Source organism: Apteryx rowi, unplaced genomic scaffold (genome assembly GCF_003343035.1).
Source record: "Apteryx rowi isolate R43461 unplaced genomic scaffold, aptRow1 scaffold_222, whole genome shotgun sequence".
In the NCBI taxonomy this organism is placed as follows: domain Eukaryota; kingdom Metazoa; phylum Chordata; class Aves; order Apterygiformes; family Apterygidae; genus Apteryx; species Apteryx rowi.
The window spans coordinates 668,243-690,565 of NW_020448553.1; positions in this window are offsets into that span (position 1 = coordinate 668,243).

Sequence of the window (22,323 nt, forward strand, 5' to 3'; positions counted from 1 at the left end):
TTACTATTACGGAATAACCTTAGCATGGGGGAAATGTCTTTGTAACCCCAGACAGCTTGAGGTTTGACTTATGTCTTGAGCRTGAAGGCTTATATTCTTTAATAGCTCGTCTTATGGGAGGTTTACCCAAGTAAAAAAGTGCAAAAATGACTCTCATGTTTCTGCCTTTATTCCTGTCATTGTCAAACCAACCTACGTGTGTGTGTGTGTGTAGTGCTCCTGCTAAAAGTTTCAGTCCATTGGCCTAACAAAGTAGAAACATTTACAGGACTCATCAGGAGTAAGCAATAACTTTAATGTAGGCAAAAGCAGCAGTTAATTAGTTCTGCTTTTTTCAGACAGGAACATTATAATTTAATGAGAATTAATATTTTCATAAAGCATGGAAATATATTGCCCCAAGCAAAATATGATAGAACACATTATTACAAATATCTATTTTAAATGAATACAATGACATTCTCTCATATTGTTGGATGATCTATAATATTTTTATGTAGCAACTCTAGGTGAAGTATATATTTGGCTCACATTATAGAGTAAAGGTAGAAGTTTTCAAAGTCAGGTTTTAGGAATAAAAATACAAACCTAAGTAGAGTGTTGCAAATGTGACTCTGTATCACTTAGGCTTTTTTCCTAAAAACTTTACAGACAGAATGACTGATTATCTGGAAGCAGAGTTTAAGAGCAACAGAATTGCTTTCCCCTGTGCTATAATATTCTCTTGAGTCAAATCTATCAGACTACTTATCTGAGTAAAACAAGCAAAATACTTGTTTGAGAATAAGACACCATAAACGGAAGGTAGAAAACATTAATCAAACAAATATATTTGGAGCTATTTTAGTTTGAGGTCATCAGACAACATAATAAGCAATATAACAAGCCACATAAAAACATGTCATTTAATGGGATTTTTTTTTTAGTCTAAAACTTTGTGTACATACTTATCTACAGCTTCTGCATCTGAACTATTGTTCATTGTATAAAAGGAAACCATTTCTCATTTCCAGATTCTTGGCTGGTTTAAATTGGCCTGAGTTTCATTGACCAACATACATGAGTGGAGGATGTGGCCCAAAAGTTTTGCTGGAGCTTTGAGAAGTCTTAGAAGAGCAGGGAGGAACCTCTGTCTGGTTCAGATATGCAAAGCTGTAACTAAATATGCAATAGCTGTTGATGATGGCTCTTCACAAAGTTTTTGCTTTTGTATTTATTATATTCTTTACAAGTTAGAATAATTGGTCTGTGTAACTGAAGAGATGATGAATATTATGAACTGGCTTTCTCAGTGTGGTCTGGACTTACATGCTAAATAAATACAACATAAAATAGAGGCAGCCAGAAAAAAAGGTTGGTCTTGTTCCACCAACCTTGTAGTCTGGTGTAACATGTATAGTCCAACCGAGTTAAATCAGCATAAAACTAATGTAACAGGGCAGAGATTCAGAACTGCATAGTTTCTGATCTTTTTCCTGAAAGAATTATACCCTGGATTAAACATGTCAGAGTGAATAAGGGCTGAAGCAGAGCTTTCCTGCCACTGGGGCTGGGCTTCAGCACCCTGTCATTACAGCACTCTTTGTGGGGAGATCTAAATTCCTCTTTCTGCAGCAATACCTTGCCAAAGAACAGTAAGCTAGTACCTCAATTACTTCATTTCTGCGTGCTTTGGAGGGTTCAGTGCCACAAAGGAGAGACTATGACCTTCCCTGCAGGAGGACAAGGGGTGGAAAACTCTCCATGCCCTCCACCTCCCCCGATACACACAGGTAGCGCCTTGCCTTGTCCTGCTCCTGGCTGTCGTGCTGAAGCTTGCTCCTAATGAAATTGCTGTGGTTTCCCTTTGAAGTCTGGCGTATACAGGTTTCCATCTTCACAGGGATCAGGGCTATGAGGAGCAATTGTCTCTCCCTCACATGACAGGCCTTTCCTCACAGTAATGTGTGAAGAAAGTGAATGAAGGTACAGATTTTCTTTTTGGTTTAACTCAGGCCCTTCATGTTATTTTAATGTTGGTTTAGGATTTAATTAGCAGTCAGCATCAGCAGTTGTATGCTTGATCATCATATTGTATGATCTAAAACCTAGCTACTTAATACCATAAGATGATTAGTATCTTATTATTGTACTCTATTAAATATTGATACCAAAGTTTTCTGTTCAGCATTTGCAAATCCTTTTAGTCAATTAACAGTAAAACAAAAAGCTTTCCATTTGGTGAGAGCCACTGTAATTATATTTACTTTGCAGTTTATTACCATATGTTTAAAATGTTTGCATGTTTGTATTACACCCAAAAACTTCATTAAAAGAACATTAAGGCTGCAAAGTGTAGTATTCTGAAATTAGGAAATGATGGAAGTATGTTTTCCTGTGCAACTTTAAAACTCTTTAGGGAAATAAGAACTGTGTATTAGATGTCTAGACTCTGTATACAGCGTGTGAGGAGAGGTAGGCGCCTCAAAATGGGATATAAACAAACCCATGTGATGGTCAGGGAGCCGCCTATACTAGCAAATTAGGAGTGCTAGAGAAAGACATCTGAAATTTCACCTTTCTCCAGAGGTGAAGCAGCTGACTGTGGGCAGGAAGGAGCTTCCTTAGCTTCCGTGGGATGTGGAGACTGTAATAAGCAGTGGTGCTCCTTTGAGCTCCTGTCCCCAAGAGGGGGGAATCAGGACAGTCTCTGAGACAAAGGCATATTGATGGGAAAAACACCACAGTTCTTCACTGCAGGGAAATTTTTGTCTACTTCGTGGAGAATGTGGCATCCTGCCTGCTACAAGGGCTGCTTATGCATTTTACATATAGTAAAAACTGGATAAAATGTACCAGTTGTTCTAGGAGCCAGGACTGGAAGCTAGGATTCCCCATCTTGGGCATCACCTCAACCACTAGATATGGAGACGTGCTCTTGCCCATTTTCTCTAGCTCAGTGGATCTTCAGGTCTTTGCTGAACTTTGGCACACCTTTGAAACAAAGAGGCAAAATGCCCCCAAACAGAATTGCCCTGCATTTGGGAGGTATGAGAAGAGTGTTTGAGCTTCCTTCAGTCTGTGGAGCAATAGCCTAAACCTGCTCTTCCTGTGGAAGTCTTTAATCATGAAACTCCTTTATACAAAGGATTATTGCTGCTAACTCCAGTGGCATCATAAAAAGAGTGATCCCTGCTCCACCTCTTGGAAGATGGACTGTAGTTAGAGAGAGAGTTTCAGGCCAGGAGAGTTTCAGGTTGTGAATCCCAAATGGGTAAAGGTCCTCATTGCAGCCGCGAGGGAAGCAAGCAAGCCACTGCAAGGGATGGGATTTAAGAAATGCTCGTGTCCTCAGCACACTTCTCTAGCAGAGGGCTAAGGGCTGTTTTTTCTCCTATGAAAGCTGAGATTCTTTTACATTTCCAAAGAGACTCCGGCAGGCATGAAGCATAGAAACCCAGCTCTTATTTGACGTTTACTGTTCTCCTTTTCTTGGTATTGAGGCGGTTCTTCAGATTTGAACATTCTGAAGCTCCTGCACGGTCTTGTTCTGGATCCAACTTTGAACTCTGTGGCTCAGATTCATGTCAGCATTAGGAAAACTTCCCAGTGGGCAAAATTCCCACAGCCCTATTCCATAAAACTACATAGGCAACCTTGCAACAGGTTTCTTGGAAGACACTTGCCTGGTGTCCTGGTTAGAAAATATTGGAGCTGAATAAAGTTTACGGGACTGGGAGATGTCTGAATAATAGTGAATTTGTGCACCACTTTTAAATATTGTTCTCATAAGCACATACATCCCATTTAGCAATAGTGTCAAACTGCTGTTTTATGTAATGCCTCATATGTAATGGTATTTGATGCAAGCCTAAAATATGTAATTCAGCATGTTTCAACCAGAACGCTTGGTTGAGATCTTCTACTGGCATGGATTCATGTAGTTCCTTTGGCTTTAGATGAGATGTGCTGATTTACACTGGTTAAAGAGTGGGTGCCTTTGTCTAATGTCATTTTCTTGGGTCTTTTTTTTATGTGTTATTTTTCTGTCATTTCATTTTTCGTTCCTTACCAAGAACCTTAAATGCTTCCTGTAAACATTAAAAAATCCACTTGTGTCTTTGGCATCAAATATAACAATAGAACTTGTTATTACATCTCTCCATGGTACAATATAGAGGCACTGCCAAAAGCTATCCGCTATCATTACAAACATGGGAATGGAAGACATATATAAACATAGGAGTGTAACCTCTTTCTCCAATAAGAGTTTATAATAGCAACAGTGAACTTGACCCAGTGCATTTCCTGTAGGGATAAGGTGACCTGCAGGGGTTAATGGCCCGTGGCTTTGCCTCGGGCTATCATCTCACCCAGCCAGTGATTAATCCTGAAGAAATGCTCTTTGCTCCCATCATTATCCCTTAAATGGAGCCTTTAGAATTCAAAATGATTTTGGAATGGGACTTACCACTGCCCTGCACTCCGCTTATTGCAACCAACTTCACTGTAACTGCAGGTCACACTTGCATAAATAATGTTCAGAGTGAAAAAAAAAATAAAGGATTGACCCAGAGAAAGGGAATAAAAGGCCAGTGCACGGTACCGCTGCCAATAATATTCCAACAGCAGGGTGATGCAATAACAGGAGGATACAACTGCTGCAGCAAGGGGAGGAACCAGAAAGTACTAAAATATTTGCTATATGTAAAATTTTTATGTGCCAGCTTCAACTGCAAAATCTTTTCAGCCAGCAATGTATTATGGTTTTGTTTGTTGACTTAGTTGGTTTCCAGGCATATTCATGAGAAGCTAGATTCTCTTCACAAACTTATGACGACGGGGTTCCTGCATTGGAAACTCAGCCTGCAAAGCTGTCTAAGCGATTGGGTTATTTCCTTGGGCAGAGAGAATGCAGAAAAGACTGCAAATGTTGAGGTGGCATTCTGAATCAAACCCAGAAAGTTTAAGTTCAGCTGCTGCACTCTCCTGCAGGTCCGTCACCTGCAAATTGTATCTGTTAGTATAGAATCTCAAGGGTTTTTACAACCCATTGCTTATATTTTATTCTTGAAAAGGCAGTAAAATCTGCTGTGCTACCAGAAAAGCAAAAAATATGCATATACGAATGTAAGATTTTTTTTAAGCACAAGTGTTGTGAAATTAAAAATACTACTGCCCCCACCTGACCTGTCTGTTTACAAAAATCTGGCAACAGTATTTGTGTATGGCTCTAGTGTGGTGAAGCAGAGTACTGTACTTCCTCTCCCCTGTGCTTTACAGGAACATTTGTTTGTCTCTGTTCTCCATGAGAACGATCCTTTTCTTGGTCTTATCAGATCTTTTTCTGACATGACRTAGACTTGGGAAGCCATGCAGTAAGCTCCTATGTAGTTGTGTGTGTGTCTGCAGCTGGGTGGAAGTAGCCTGCCCACCTGGACACCAGTTCTACATGCCTTCTTACCCATCTGATGTGGATCCATACACACCTGTATTGAGATAAACATGTCTAGTACACTAGGCTGTAGAAGCAATTAAATTTGCTTACTGTATTTTTTATGTTTTAATAGATAAAGTTTTATCATACACTATTTCAATCAGGCAGTGTTTCAAATAGGAAGTTATTCAAGATCTATACTGGACAACCAGTTTAAAGTAAGTCCACCGCTGGTATGCTGGTGGCTAAAGGCTGCGCTGCCCTCCTAGCAGGTTCCCACATTGTCCTTACTGATCACACCCCACCTCACCGGGAGCATCAGCTTACTGGTATGTGGGGAGTCATTTTGAAAGTGGAGCTGTGTCACCTGTGGTGAGTCTGGCAGTAGGGTCACCCAGTGCGTGGCTCTATCTGGGTTTTTATTAGGGCCAGTTTTGTTCAGCAGCTCCCTGCCTACTATTTTTTGCCTTCAACATAGATGAACCTCTGGCAAGCTGACCGCGAGTGTAGTTGACTGCAAAGTTGAARTGTTCTCCAAGCAGGTCAGGGTTACCAAAGGCAGATGATGGGATGCTGTCAGATAACCTGCTCAGTATTCCTCGTGTGTGTAAATGGCGTGCAGCAGAGGGAAGCAGAGTTGCACAGCTCTGGAAAGCAGCTCTGGCTCCTGGACACTGTTGTGCCTCTGTGGGGCTTGTCTGCCAAAAGCTGCCTGCTATAATATAAAGCGTCTTATGATCTTCTCTTTTACTCTTTCAATGAGTGAGCTCAAATCAAGACATTAATGAAAGCTAGGCTTTGACACTGTGCCAGAGTGCCCTTCAGGTAGTGCCTGGCGTGGTTAAGTGTGGGTGGTGGTGTGGCCCTTCTCCTGAACCTTTGTCTCCCTTGCTTGCTGATGAGGCTGAGAGGGAGCCTGATCCCTGGGCTGCGGGTGGAGCTCTGGGCTCAGATCTGCGAACAAGCACTTGGTGGATCTGCGGCTGAAGGTACAGTGTAGGTCAGCATAGGAGGAGCACGTATGCTGAACTGCTTTAAAATTTGCAGCCCAGACCTTTATATGCTTTGGTTTTCGTTACTTAAATTTAATCCAGCTCCTCTTATTTCTGCAGTAGCCAGAAAAAGCCCTGCTGCTGTGCTGTTGCCTTCTGCTGCTGCTGGGGCACATGGCAGCGTTGCCCTGAGAGAAGCGGGGGCCCAATGCTTGGACACCAGGGCTCTGGGGTCCTTTGACCTCTAAGTCGTCTCTCTCTGCCCTGTGCCGTAATCCAACCTGACAGAAAGGTGGATAAGGGTGCAGTGTTTTAGTTTGCTGGATTTCTTTCTTAATAATAATTTCAGTAAACTTTCTTCTATCTCTTTCGCCCCTGATGGTGTGTCGTGTTAACTCAGAAGTGGCCGGAGGATGTGTCAGACTGTGCAAAGACGCAAGACCTCTTGGGATACTGTTGGAGAGCTGGATCAATGAGAGGGTGCAGTGTGAACCCTGGGGTGAATTTTGTCTGATCCACTCCCTCATATTTTGAAATATTTTTCCCATGCTTTCTGTAAATTTTCTCCATATTCTGAAATTGGGCTAAAACCTGAATGTCTTTTTGTAACCTGCCAATTAACTCAGCATTAATTGTAGGTAGATAACGATTTACCTTTAAATGAAAAGAATTACTTTAAAAGTAACATGGAAAAGAAAAAAAAAGAGCATTGTCATTTTTTGTTTCTTCATGATGCCTGAAGAAGGCATTAAAAATGTCTGTGATGTTTGTTTTTAAAGATTTATCTTTCTGCTTATTTTTCATAAAGAATGTAGAGATTGAAACTGTTTTTGGTTTATTTATCAATGCTTATGTATCTCCAATGCCTAAAAGAGTTTGGGGAGAAAGGAAATCTTTGCTGAAGATGCATCTCTTTTAGGAGAAAGCTGCTAATCAACATATGAGATTCCTAGTATATTTTTTAGCAAAACCAGAGAGCAGAATAGATGTTTACATATACATCTCTGTATGAAAAAAGGGTATGTGTCTATACTTTTGGGAATCATTTCAGTTCTGGAAACCAGAAGAAAAAAGCCTAAGTTTAAATTTTTAAGTGTTGCAGCTGTTAGGGAAGAAGGAATTTTGTCTGAAAATCAGAGTTCTGAATCTGTTTTACTGGGAAGTTGAAACAGTAATAAATTGTTTCACATTTGCAAGCGCCCCGTGGAAGATAATGGGGATTGTTTTTCACCTATTCTAACAATCAGGAACTATTATAATGTTTTTAAGAAAAAAATATTTAGTACTAAAAGTAATATATTATGCTTAAAAGAGAAATACAATCCCATTTTTTCACAATATTTATTTTTTGTCATATTAATAGCATGTTAGACTATAACAAATATAAATGATTTTGAAAGGCCATCATGAAATCAGTATCTTTCCCATGCTCTGAAGTCAGCACTGCCATTTCTTACATGTCTACCTCTACCCATGTGAGTGTACGCCTGTACAAAGTGTTGGCTTTTGCCATTTGTGTGCAAAACCTGAGGGCACAAAGGGCCACTACAATAGTTGGGACATCCATCCTGCTCTGTTTAGTTGGAGGAAGAAAGTGTCTTGGGCCACCTGTGGAACTGGGAGAGGCAGTTCAAGCAAGGACCAGCGCTATTGCTGTCACTGTGATGTGGGATTATCAAAATTGGATTTATGCTCTGTTCTTTGCTTACAGACAATGAAATTCTTGGTTGGCTTCATGTCTTTTTTCTCTGATACTAGCAGCTACAAAAGAAAATTTAAAATGAGCATATGCCTGAAAATATTTCATAATAAATTCTGTCAAATTCTCCCGACTCTTTTCATTTTGAACATCATCCTTAGAGCAGTGTTTCATCCTGTATGTGGACAGAATATAACACCGTGGAACCTGAAACCTGAATGAGCCCTCTAAATTTTATTAGAATATGAATAGCGGTAATAATTTGATGGGGCCCCTTGAATAACGTAAGAATGAAATTGGACTTGGTTTACAACATCTTACCTTGCCTTGTCTGTATGGCTAGTGTTGCAGACTGCTTTTCTACACATTGACTCCTGCCAATAAGAAGGTCATAAACACCCATTTTCATCACTGGCTATGTTTAAAAAAACAATTTCTTTATAAGGCAAGCTGTACTTCTCAAGATGCAATTTGAAGAACTTGAAAGAGTGGGAAAAGTGTTCCTATTAAGGTGTAGTTCAGGCTGTGATTTGATAATACAGAGGCTGGGGCCTTTTGGAAAGAGAACTGGTCTCAGATGTGTCAGTGTGTGAAGGGAGCAAAGCAAATGGGTGGTTCCCCAATACCCCTCTTCTGAGACATTGGAAAGTCTAGGACTCATCTCAGATTCCTTTTTTCTTTAATTGTTTAAAACAAGGGGGAAAAAAGAAAAGACACAAGTTCTTAAAACTTGAAAACAAAAACTTTTGTGACACAACTGTTTTTTTTTATATAAGGAGTTGTTTCTAGCCAGCTCCATAAGTTGGAATTCATGAAACATGCAGACGGTATGGCACACAGACGGCTGTGGACTTCAAGGACTTATTCTGTCTCCTCTTATCTCAACTGACAAAGAATTCAAACGCAAAATAGTACTCAAGAATATAAAATGTACAGCCTTTATTGTTTTCAATAGTATTTTGCCCTTTCACTTCCAACCCTTTAGCTGATCATCATGACCTTTCCTTTTCTTAAGGGGAGGTATTAGGAGATGTGCTGCCTTTGCTGGCATGATTGAATTGACTGCTTATTAAACCACCTGGCAGACATGTTTTCCTGTGGCAGAGTAATGCCTCTGTAGCCATTTGCTGCTACAGACGTCTGTAAATGCACTAGAAGGGGAGGGGAGCATACCGTGAAGCCATGCATGAGAGAGCCTTTCGGTACACAGGCATCGCTAGTGACTGTGTGTATTCCCTAGACAGCTTTTTCAGCAGAAGAGGAGCAAATGGCCTTCTGGAGCAATTCTTGTTTACAGAGATTTTAGTGCAGCTGTCAAGTAAGGGCAGTGTAGTTAGTATTGTTCCACCGAGACTTGTGGCATCGTGGCCATGATGCAGCCATTTATCATCAGCCGATGTCATTCCAAAACTGGGGCCTCTCACATGATAACACAGAGTGCTGCTGCTCCTTTACTGACTTGGTTCCCGGTTAATCAGTTTGTTAAGGTTTTGAATGCTGTATTCAAGCAGATTTTTAAAAATGAAAAGCTCTCTGTGTTAAAAGAAAGGAGTTACGTATTTGAGTMACATTCTTTTCTTTCCAATCATTTTAGTTTTTGTGTCACTTGATTTGTACTAGCTGTGGCTCATTATGAGAAGTATTTGTCAGTGTGGACACTAAGGCATGCACAGCTCTGCATGTGAAATTTAATTATGGGCCTGGGAATTTCCTGTCCATTCCCTTGAAATATTATTGCTTAAAACTTGATAGAGTGAAGGTTTTGCAAACTGAAAGAGAGAACCATGAAGGAAGATAGACAGGAATAGACAGAGGGGTCCGGAGATGTCTGATGTCTGGGGATTGAAGAAAAAGCCAGGTTCCYTTGAGAACAGTGAATGACCTTGGAGCTATTGGAACAGAGAAAAAAGAAGACACCCTAAAGGCACAGAGGGATACAGGATGCAACCTGATGACAAACAGTGAGGGACAGGTCCCTGAAGAGAACTGAGAGACAAAAAAGCACTTGGAGAGGAGAAGGATAGAAGGTTAGGGCTGGAGGGAGTCTCTTAGCCAAGGAAGTTTTAAGTCAGAGATTTTAACAAAAATATTGTGAGCACAGGATGCATTTGCTGATATTACACTGCAAGGTACTCTGAAAAACTACTGTATAAAAATTGGCATAATTTTTGTTTAATAGATTTTTCTCTGTGTATCTATCCTAAAGTCACAAACACTCGAGGTTGTAAGAATAGCAAGGCTTTGCTGCTCTTGGCTTACCTGGAGACCTAGCATAGCTAAGGGAGAGAGAGTTGTATTTCTTCTTAGCTTTCACAACTCATAAAAAAGGTTTGACAAAGTCCCATCTGCATGGCAGAGGGCTGAGCTATATTTACTACTGCACAGCCTGACAGAAGAGAGTGACTTTGCATTGCGTAAATGAAAGCAGTGTGCTGGGAATCTCCCTGCGTGTCCCATGGAATGCAGTTTCTACGTCTGTTTGTGAGGAGGATTATACAGAGTGGAAAATTTATCCTTACAGGTGGACAAGTTCCTCGGCACTCGGGAATTTTGCTAGGAAGGGATTATATTACAAATTTCCTAAGTATTCGGGGGCTCTGGCTGCAGAATCCAACCACCGCTACAGAACTTTGCTTCATCTTGYGAACTCACTTTTAAGAAAAAAAACTGTGGTTTGTAGCCCTCTGTTCAATCTGGGTTGTTATACCATGACCATTGTTTCCGTCAGTGTCCGTCACTCTATAACGTACCCAGCATGAGCACCATTTCTCTCCCTCTCCTACCTCTCCCCCCAGACCCTTTGCTGCATTCTGCCTGCCATGGGGCATCCCTGGGGACAGAGCATCAGCCCTGTCACGAGCAGCATCTTGGCTTATAGGGCCATGGGGCAGAGCTGGTCTCTCTTTTGCGCTCTGCCTGGGGTAGCAGGTAGCACTCRTTCCCAGCACAGCATCGCAAGGGGCTCTAGCACCACAGCAGAGAAACAGGGGATCCAGGCTCATGAGAGAAGTAAGGACCCCTTCATTACCCCTCTCTTTCTCCCTGCTCTAAATCCATTCCTGGTTCAGCACCAAGGAGTGGAGGAGCACTGGTAGCTGCRGTCTGATGGCTAATGGATGCGTGTTAATCCGAGAAGCCTGAGGTGCGGTTGCAAGCTTCTCAGGTATTTTTCTCTGCCTACCTCCACGGTGCCTGTCACAGTCACTTATTGGCTGCTTTTCACCTATAAGCACTGAGCAAATTTTAACCAAGTGTTGCTAGCTTGTGACAGTGCTATTGTCACTTGTGGTGCAGCTACAGAGAGCTGGATGTTATCTCCATGCTCTTGGGAGGAAAAACATCAAAATGCAGGCAGACAGTAGACAGTTTCTGCGTTGTCTTCCTGAGTTTGCAGATGGTGTGAAAATAGTGACCTTTCATCTTAGCAGAATGCTAAAATCTGAAACTTAATTATGACAGCTGCATTTGCATTAACTATTTCCATACCTGAGCATCTTCGCAAAACATTCAAACTATGAGCTTTTGCTAGGTATAGTTGCCTGCCAGTTCCCTCTGTGTCATGATAATGACCCCCATTTCAAAAGATGAACTTCCAGCTTCCACTCTGTTAACTTGTGACACAGTTTTCACTTGCCAGTGYGCATTGGCATGTTGGAAAAAGAAAAAGTATGTAAAGAAAATACTTTTAATTTAATAATGAGAAAATATGGAGTTCTCCTGTGCTAATTATATTATTTATATTCCTGGTTAGGATGGTAGAAGGTCTCGCTCCCCTGAGTTAGCCTATAGAGCAGGTATGCTCAGTCAGCAGCAGTTCTTTCTTAGGGTCTCCCCTGGAGCACATCTGTTTGGTACTTGATTGTATGGCCAGAGCTACAGCTGAGGAGCTTTTCAGTACCACTTTACTAGTCACGGTCATTGGATTACTGTATGAAGAATATAAATAACTGAATAGTCATTTGGCTACAGGCACAATTTTGCACCTTTCGAACTGGGGATGCAGCTGAATTTCAGCTAAAACCCAGAAACTTAGAGCTATATTATTTAGTATCAGAGAGAACTCCCTTCAAAGTTCAAAATTGTTTTTCTTCCTACACAACTTTCTTGCTTTATAACTTTAACTACTCTCAAAGTTAAGACCTTTACATGTCTCTAAGCATTATTTCTGGAGAAAGTAGAATGTGAAGAGTTTGCAGTAGGAGGTGTTAATGTATCAGGCTGAAGGATGGAATGAAATTCMTACAATTGTATGGAATATTTCTCTTTTTTCAGTGCTATCATCCTTTGAACAAGAGGATAAAAATATAAAAATAGACATATATTTGAAAGCTGTCAGTCTGATTTGCAACTTATTTTAACTTAACACTATCACTATAGTCTCCATTGTTTGGTATTGGAGTCACATAGTCTACTGATGTACAGGTAATGTCACAGTCCCAAAGTAATATCTTTCTGTTTATAGCATACTTAAGTTAGGAAATGCAAACTTCAGAAAAGCCTGAGCCCTGAGATGAAATAATGTAAATACCTCATTTACCCTTATCTTGTTACAATCCAAAAAACAAAGGGTATATTTCATATTGGTATCAAATTATGAAGGCATTTGTATCAACTTAGTTACAGTCGAAGAATTCTACTTCCAAAGAGAGTGAGAGAGGCACCTCACACAGTCACTGAGATACTGAGAAAGAGGACTCAGCTGAAGAGAGTGTCAGGATTTAGTAGAGGAGAAAAGAGGAGGAAAAAGCAGCTCACTGTAGACTGCAGTAGCTAGTAGAATGGGGATGGGGCCAGAGGAGAGAGGAAAAGAGACGGAAGAATAAAATGCTTAACCATTATTTGTCCAAGGAATAATGTCGGGGTAAAATATATAACTGCTACTGAGATTCTGACAGAATTACAAGCATCAGACCAAACTGACTCACTTACTATCAGCTGTGACTATATAAAACRTGCTGCTTCTACTAAATTGGCAAAAGGAAATACAAAATGAATGGTTTGCACATAAAGAGCTAAATTTTATGCTGATTCGCCATATGTCCTTTGCCACCTCAGAGAAATAAAGATCTGAAGAGTGTAAACATGCAAAAAAAAGTTGGCCAGGTTCTGCATGTTTAATACTTCCTAGTTCTTCCAAGAGTGTACAACAGTCTTACGGCAGACCTGACCCGATGCAGAATTCCAGCACGGACTTGCCATAGGGTAACTGAGAGCAGAATATGAACCATTTATGGGTTCCTTTTTCTTCTTTTGGGAGCGTGTGATTTACACTGAGAAAGGCAAGTCAGCTTGTTGATATTCATTCAATTAGAAGACTGTTTCCAGGGAATATACTTGGCTTGTAAACTTTGGGGTAGGGACTGTCCTTTTGTTCTGTATTAGTGCCAGGTGCCTTGGTCTCTAAACAGGAGTTCTGGTTGCTCTAATAATAAATAATCTTAAATTATTATAGCAAATCTTGTATTGGAGGTGACAAAGAGGTGCAAAGAAGTAAGCCAGTCAATTATAAAAGTCCAGTCTAGATTGGTCCAGTGCTGCAAGCCAAATGTCAGCTTTCGGGCACCTCTGTAAGCCAATCTCTGGAGCTCCATCAGAGCAGTGTTCTCCTCTGACACAGCTGGGGCGACAGTTTACAGAGTAAGTGTTTGGGCATGTGGAGGTGCTTGAGGAGGTAATAGGCCAGATGACACAGTCCTGGCAGCCAAATCTGACTCATGAGCTGCTACTTTGATCTAGGATTTTCATTACACTTATGAGAGCTGCTCCATTTTTCTCAAACGTTGATAAATTTCTCATTTTCCCCTGTATTTGCCTAACTCGTGTAATCACTGTGAAGTGACTTGCAAGTTCTCTGTAAGTATTCTGTAATCCGTGCTTGGGAGTTGTGTCATGCTGATTAGGTGTGATTGTTTAGGATCCTGTGATTAAGGTTTTGTTTCTGTTCCTTGACAGAACGAGACTTCAGACACTTAAAGCAGCAGCGTAGATGCCAGCAGCACTGTCTTCCCACCCACTCTGTAAGGGCAAAAGCTGTGCGCTCGGGTGGAATCATTGAAGATGGGCTCGCTGAGGCTCATCTGCAAAAGGACTGTGACTCATCTGCACTTCCTGGGTTATAATGCAACTTTGAACTACCCACTACTAAAGGCTGTATTTAAAAGGCAGAAGGCAAGACTTCAGTATAAACAGGCAGTGGGATGATATTTATGAGTCAGGATGAATGAAGTAAGTGTCAGTCATATACTGCAGGCAATCACTTATCAGAGAAATACATACGTATGGCTCAGTTGTTCTCTTGTAGTGTAAGAATAAGACTGTGGTGGAGCTATACTGTCTTTACATTAGCATAAGAAAGACATAAAATAGGACCATATAATACATGTATGTATACACATTATATCATATTGCAAAAATTAAATTTCTGCTCCTCTTTGAATTGAACATTTAAAAATATTAATGGGCTAGGAATTTGCAAAGAATCTCCATCATATAGTGCAAAACTTGTGTATGGTTTGGAAACAGTAGTAAACTAAGGCTAAATACAGACTCTCTTTTTTAATAAAGAGCAATAAAAGGCTAAATGTGGAGGAAGAAGAAGGGAACCTTAAAAAAGGGGGGGTACATAATTCAGAATTAGTTTTTGAGGTCTGTGTAGAAATCTGAGGATTAGCCTGAATAGACAGCAAAAGCATGAGCACACTCAAGGTTCAAAGACAGGAAGAAGGAGTCACCTTCACTCTGAATCTATGGGAAAAACTGTTAGCAATGTATTTATCCACTCATGGAAACATAGCAAACTAATGTTTTCTTCTCTGCACAAACTCTTTAAAAAAAAACAAGTTTCAGTTTAAGGTTGCTGTAGGCTCTTTCAAAAACCTGCATGGCAGTGGTTGTACTTTTATTTTAGAGTTACTCTCCGCTCCAAGACATATGGTGACAGGTTATTGCAACACAGCACTGACAGGGACATAGGCCTGAGACTTCAGGTGACAGATCCTTCCCAAAGCACGGCCAAGGTCACTGTTCCCGTGTCTACTGAAAGAAGGGTGGCCACTAACATCGCAGCAGTCAGAGCTAGAAACAGGCCTTGCCTCCTCAGCCAGGTGCTTTCCTACTCTCCAGTCCTACTCTCATCTTGTGTGAATGTGAAGAAATGTAATCAAGCCTGTTTGTCACCAAAGGAAGGAAGGAAAAAGGGTCATTTTTGTGGTTGAAGGGAGCAACTGGGTAACACATTTTGGGGATCTGATAAGAGAAGATCTGAGCAAAGGGTTAGTAATGTGCTTGACCTGAGTAGATAACCAAAAATCAGCCTCATAAGAGTTGTTATAGTAACAAATTATAATAACAAATTGCTAATGGAGTCAGATAATTCTCTGATGCTRTTATGATCCTTTTCAAAGACTGTATAGAGTCCCGATCCCTGAACACAGCAGAAATCAGGCAGCGAGGAATGGTGACCTTTTTCCACAGTTTCAAGTCTTTTTCTAGCTCTTCCTAGAAAGTTTTCTCTCCAGGGTTTTATTAGGGTTTTCCTCCCACTGGTTGTTCTGACAGTCTCATGGGCTTTTTTTCTCTTGCACAGTTTTTCCAGAGTTTGCTTCTGTGAATTATTTTCTGTGTCTGTCAGTTGTGCACACATGCACAACACACACACTCTGCCAATGGATGCTCAGTATGTCTGTTTCCTGTACTGGTACCCAGGGAAAGTCATGGGATGCAGTTATCCTGAATAAAAAGAGGTTGCTGCAGATTCAGTGCAGTTTAAACTGTTCTATAAATACATCACATTCATGGTAATATGTTGCAATCAATGTTGTGCTACTTAAATGCTAATGTGGATATTTCAATAAGAGGGGGGGAAGGTCTTTGGGTAGCTAGTGCAAGATAATTCCCTTCTTCCTGTATAAACTTTCCAGAGAATAAATGTAAATTCAGTATGTTGTTTGTTCAATATTGTCATCTTTAAAAAGGGAATCCCTTTAACATAAAAGTCACTTTTACAYGATCACTAAGCCAGTTCCTTTTCCTATTGCATGTGTTTGACATCTGTAAGAAATATTGTTGTACATGGTACAATATACAGCCTACCACTCAAGCCATGCAGCAAATCTGGAGGACATGGCAGAAGCTCAAGACATCTGAACAGAGCTTTTACTGTTAGAGAGGTACATGGAGTTTTAACCAGAATGATCTTGATTAGCTAAAATAGAAAAAAAAAGATAAAGTATTTCTGTTTTCAACATTTAATGGTGGGCTCATTTCCTATGTTATAGAGTGGAAGCAGTGGGAGTGAACAGCAAATGTTTCAACAATACAGTTCCGGCCTTTGAAATATTTAAGTCTAGGAAAAATTCCTTGATTCCTTCCCATGTTCTGATACCTTAGGAATAATAGGAAATCATTAAGTCAGATTTTTAGTTTGCCAGTAACTTTCCTGTCTTTTAGTTTAAAGCAAATGAATCCTATTTTTTTTGTAATATGCATCATAAATTTAACATATTAATTTGTACTGATCTCTTATTCAGACAAATAATTATCTATATCTAAATTTTATTTTTTATTCAAAAACCTGTTCTCCACTTGCCCACTTTTCGATTCTCATTTTTTCACTGATCAGAGGAAGACAATATAAACAATAAAAATATTATTAAGACAATATGAAACCATACAGGACTACCACACACTTCTGCAGACGTCAAATCCCTGAGTAAGATTCTCTGTCCCAGCCTCAGTGCAGATTGCAGCTGTGCTATTAAAGGCTAGTTCCCAAGGGTCTTTCCTCCCACATAAATTAACTAGAAATAAAGGGGGGTGATGAAAGAAGTAGGCATTGACAGTATTAGGAGATGTGATCAGCTTCTATCTAGATGGGATAGTTCAAAGCACTGCCTAATGATTTAAATTTAAGGGCACGGTCCTGTAAGGTATTAAGTCCTCCCAAAACCTCTTCATTTCAGGGTGTTCTGAGGGAACTAAGGATCAAAAAGAATGATATGTAAAATACGTAGAGCTGTACTGACAGGTTGGCTCAGAGCTCATGTGGCGCCTGTATCCTGGTTTGCAGTGCGATGCAAGAGCAGAGCGCCCCRGAGGGGCTCTGGCCAAGAAGTGGAGGCATGGACTGAACTCCAGCCCAGACCTGGGCTCAGCTTTGCCAGACCAGCCCCAGCCTGGCAGGGCTTGCTTCACTCTTAGCCTTCCTGAATTAAGCCCACAGGCCTCATAGGTGTCTTCACACACTCCCACACCCTGTCGCAGCTACCAGACCCTGCCCTGCCCTCTTCATCCCATCACGAAGCCTGCTGGCTGCTGGATCATCTCTCTTTTGTGTTTTTTTCTCTCTCCCTTCTGGACATTGTCTCTGGGAATGATGTTGGCTCTCCAGAAGCAGGGAACCTAGATCATGGAGATGAAAGTCACTGGTACCTTCTGGGATGTTCTTTGCAGGATAAATTTTCTAAGTGAACAAAAGCATGAAATCTCGTATTTCATGACAGACATGGTCTTTCACAGGACAGCTGGCCAGACTGAATATAAAACAGAAAAAACTAAACTGGTCTCCGAAGCTGCCTGGGACGAGACCTGGCACACTTGGCATGCAAGCGCATATTCCATATTGCGAGGACTTTCCAAAGATTAGCTAAGTCATAGCCCATCTTCGGCTGATTTACCCTTTAAAGAGCAACCTGACAGAGATCTGCCTCCCCTGTGCATCCCAGAGCAGTTTTGGCAAACCTTTCAAAACGATGTGAGTGCTAGAGGTGATACACAGGCRTACGGACTGCTAAGCCCGGGTTTGTTCCTGCGAAAGTATAGCATGGACACAACTGGAGTAAGCAGAGACAAGCTGAAGTGATGGTTTGCAGGCAATTGATCTTTGCCTTTTGGCTCAGCATGCCTGAGCCTGAGAGCAGCTGTGGTTACTAAACACTGGGGATGTAGCCAGAAAGCCTGTATTCGGCTGACCATTGTATCAGCCCTCACGATGKTTTTTTTCACTTCCTTGCTCTAATACTGCCCATCCCAGTTCTCTCTTGTGCGATGGGCAAGAGGAGACACAGAGGCTGTTAGCAAAACAGCACAGATGCACCTTTTCTAAGTTTCTATGCCAGACTTAATATTTTTCAGAAGAAATGCCTATTTTTATGGGTAAAATGTACTGATTCCTCTGCTTTGGAAAAACTCTTTTAGGCAACTACCAAAGGGGACTATTAATTACAAAGAGGTAGTTCTCTAGTTATAATTATGCAACACTTTCTGTGAGGTGTATTTAAACAAGAAATATATAAGAGATCAAAGTATTTACATAGGCATTTTTATTGTGTAAAACATACTGGAATATATTTCTAGCATTATTTAAGAAAACAAGGATGGCCAATCCCAGTGTTCTAGGTGATGTTATATTCCCCACTTATATGCAGTGTAAAAACATGTACTTATATGCAGAGCTGCCCAAACATTTGTAGCTATTTTTGCAGTGAGAATTTTACAATACGTTTCTTTTTTGTCGAAGACATTCCATTCTGTTGCTTTCGTTTTTTACCTGTAAGTATACTGTTTTGGGCTGTACGTTTGTGAGATCTTATATGACCATTTGTGTGGAGGCTGATAACTCTTTGCAACCAAGTCCTGCCACTAAGACAGAAGCAGCGCAGGAAGTGGTGGTGTTGATCCGTTCGGTGGCGACACTGGCACTGTCTCCCCGCCTGGTTTTGGGTAGCACAGTGCTGAAGGCACAGTCTCCCAAATGAAGTGTAATCTGAGATCTTTCCACACAGGTGGTTTTTAAGGCCATGGTATACTTTGCAGGCATGCAGGTGAGAGCTGTTTTTTCTCAACCAATTTCTAGCTCAATTAATTACAAACCCCTAATCTAAAAGTGTCCTGGGGAGCGTCAGTCTGATAGGGAAGCCTCCCCAAACTGTTGGGAGGTGCTTCTGCTTGGTGTGACAGCCCGCGTACAGGCTCTGTGCCCTCCTGATCTGGGAGGCGAAGGAGCTCATCTCCTCAGACTAGCAGGCCTGTATTTATTTAGCACAGGGGAAAAAAAAGAGTAAAGAGGGAGGAAGAGAGGGGAGAAAAGGAAGAAAAAAGGTGGCAAGGAAGCAGTGATCAGATGGGAATCTGCACTCATGCAGTGGGTTGGGTTCTTCAGTGTCAGTTTGCCAGCTTCTGAGAAAGTGTTACATTTTTTGGGTTGTTTTTAAAGTAGGTTCTAATAATTTATCATGTTTTTGATAGATCAGAAAGTAGTGGTAGTGTTATAAAAACTCTGGAAGGAGTAAGCAAATGAAAAGGACGCAGCTGTTTATTCAGGCTTTTCCAGCCTCCCAAGAAGAGGGCTCGCTCTGCGGCATGAACACGCACTGCTTTTCATTGGCTCAGCTCCACTGTTTATGTCGCAGCCAGACAGCTTGCATTAGAGTTTGGCCCTGATGTGAAGAAGCCCTATTATTTGAATTTAATTGAAAAACATCGAGTCACAATTCAGATTTTAAAGCTTTTTAATTAGTAAAAGGTTAGAATGGGAAATTCAGTTTAGCTATGTATGCTGAATCAGGCCAAGGCTGGAAAGCTGGATTTGTACAAGTTAGGTATTTACRGCAAACTGCGCCTCTTATCCTGTGAGGGCGATGAACGCTCCTGTCCCACTGGCTTCACCAAGGGCTGAGAGCTGTGGGCACTTAGAAGTCAGCAAGTGTTCAGTACTTGTAGCACGAGCGTTATACGCCAGGTTAAACTTGGAACTCCTGTTAGTGCTCTTATGGGAATAGATGCCTGTATGTGATCTAGGACTATCTTACAGCGTTGACAGATTGTCATATTCAGATAGGCCTGATGCCAGCGRAAATCCAGAATAACCCCATTCACATAAGTGGTGTTACCTCAGTATAAAGCCACTGTAGGAAAAAAAGAATCAAGCTCAGTGTGGAAAATTTTAGTAGAAAGTTTAAAGAGATCATAAGTCTTAGTCATATTCCACTTCAGATGTAGAAGTTTTATTATGGACCTTATGTCTGGCTGCTTTGGGTCCTGAAGATGAAGAAATTATCTAAGGATTCCCTCACATGAATATTTCACCAAACGCTTCTTTACCTCTCAGTGAGCTGAAAATTAACATTTGGAACAGAGTGCACAGCTTTCTGCCTCAGTATAATGTAAAACAGCTCAGGCTTCTAGGACGTTAGTGTGCTCTAAATTAGACTGCGAGCTGTGTAGGCCTTTACCTAGACCAAGACCAAAGGGAAAAAAAGAGATTTAGAACTAAGACTGGGATTCAGTATTTTCAATGATTTATTCATCCACCAAAAGTAATTTTGAGACAACCAATGTGATAAACAAGCATGGGTTGAATTTGGCAAATAGTTTTGGATTAAAAAAAAACAACCCACACATTACAAAAACACTGAAATTGTTCAGTTTGGCATTTCCCAAACCACATATTTTGATTTTCAGACTAGATTCATAGGCATACCTGAGCACAGCTCACATAATTGAGGAAGAGGAGGTCCGTTGCAGGATGACAAACTACTTGCAAGCTGAAGTCCATGTCTAGAACAGTCCTCTGGAATGGGAAATGAGGCCTGGTCAAGTTCATCTGGTCAAGTTAGAATAAGGATTTGAAGCCAGCTGTCCTCCCTGTTGGAGTTGTAAGAGAGGACAAAGGAAAACAAAACATTTTTTTGTCCCTGTTTTTTGATTAGTTAAAAAGTAGCTTTTGGTTAACTCAGGACAGTCTTTTTTTCCAAAACTAGAAAAAAGACAGATTTACCTATCTCTGCTTAGAGCAACCTTTCTATGCATTTTTCCTTAGCTGAGCCAAGCATGAGCACAGCTACATAACAGTATGTCCCTAGGTATGAAAGACTGTGAACATGGATAAAGGAATTACCGTATATTCTTGTTCTTGATTTGAAATTATGATAAACATTTATCTACTAATGCAAATCAAATTCACTCTATGAAGATTGATTTCCATATAATTTGACCTTGTCTAATAAGTCTTCTTGGCCAGATGAATTACAGGGACCTTGCGCTGATTTATTTTTGCTTATGCATAAAGTGCTGTGTGTTTGTTCATTTATTATGCTTAGCACATTGGACTCAGGAAGATTATCTTATTTGAAAATTAAATTTCATACTTTCATATCTTTACATAGGGCTCACTTCAGCTGTTTGACTATGGCCCTGTTCTCCAACATGGAGAAAATCTGTAGGAAACAAATGACTTTTGTGTTCTGAAGTTTGCATGTTAAACAATAATCCCAGAACAGTCATCGATCTGTGTATACTGATGTTCTGATGGAAGAAAAAAACAAAACAATATAAATGTTATTTTAAACATTTTACTCTCATCTATGTTTGCAAATACTAACATGGGCATAATCATATGGTTATTGTGTCACTACAGGGAGAATTTGCCATTGATTGATTACCTTATCCTTATTCTGTATTCCTTAGCTTATTCCAACTTCTGTTACTCTCTACATTAACTCCACCTCAAATCTGGAAATTCATGTAAGGCTGGATCCAAAGTTGCTGACAGTAATGGAAAGGCTCCCTTTCATTTTAATAGCCTGTGCATCAGGTCCATGATGTCAACAGTGTCTTAAGTTCCTGAATGTATTTTAAACCATAAGTATATCACAACAGAACTGTGTGAGGGGGAAGATAATTGTGCTTGTAATTACTCTTTTTCATATTATTATCTTATATTTCTTTTGAAGTAACCTCAGGGTGCTAATTTCTTTTGATTATCCTGGTTCTGTTTTTCCCTCTGAATTTGCTTACATTTGAAAATTTCCTATATATTGTATTCTCATTTAATCAGCTGCCCCTTCTAGAGCATTTATGATTTTAGTATAATCGTTTCAACACTGACATCTTCAGCATCTCCCTAGATACCTCTCTGCATCTATTTCAACAAATTGCAGCCCATTTATCATTATTAATTGTTTACGGTCCTTCAAGTGGTCCATGATTCATCTCAAAATTTTTAATATAGACCTCCTCATTTTTTTAAATATGAAGCTGAATTATGTCATTTAGCCAATTATCTAAGTAAAGGGGAGTAGAATTATTCTGTTCATTTAAAAATTTTTGTGTTTTGGCAGCTACATGGTAGGACAATAGATACAGCTTTCACAAAGCTCAGCTAGTCATGCAAATCCTTTCAAGGAAGTAACAATACAAACTTTTTTATCATATGATAT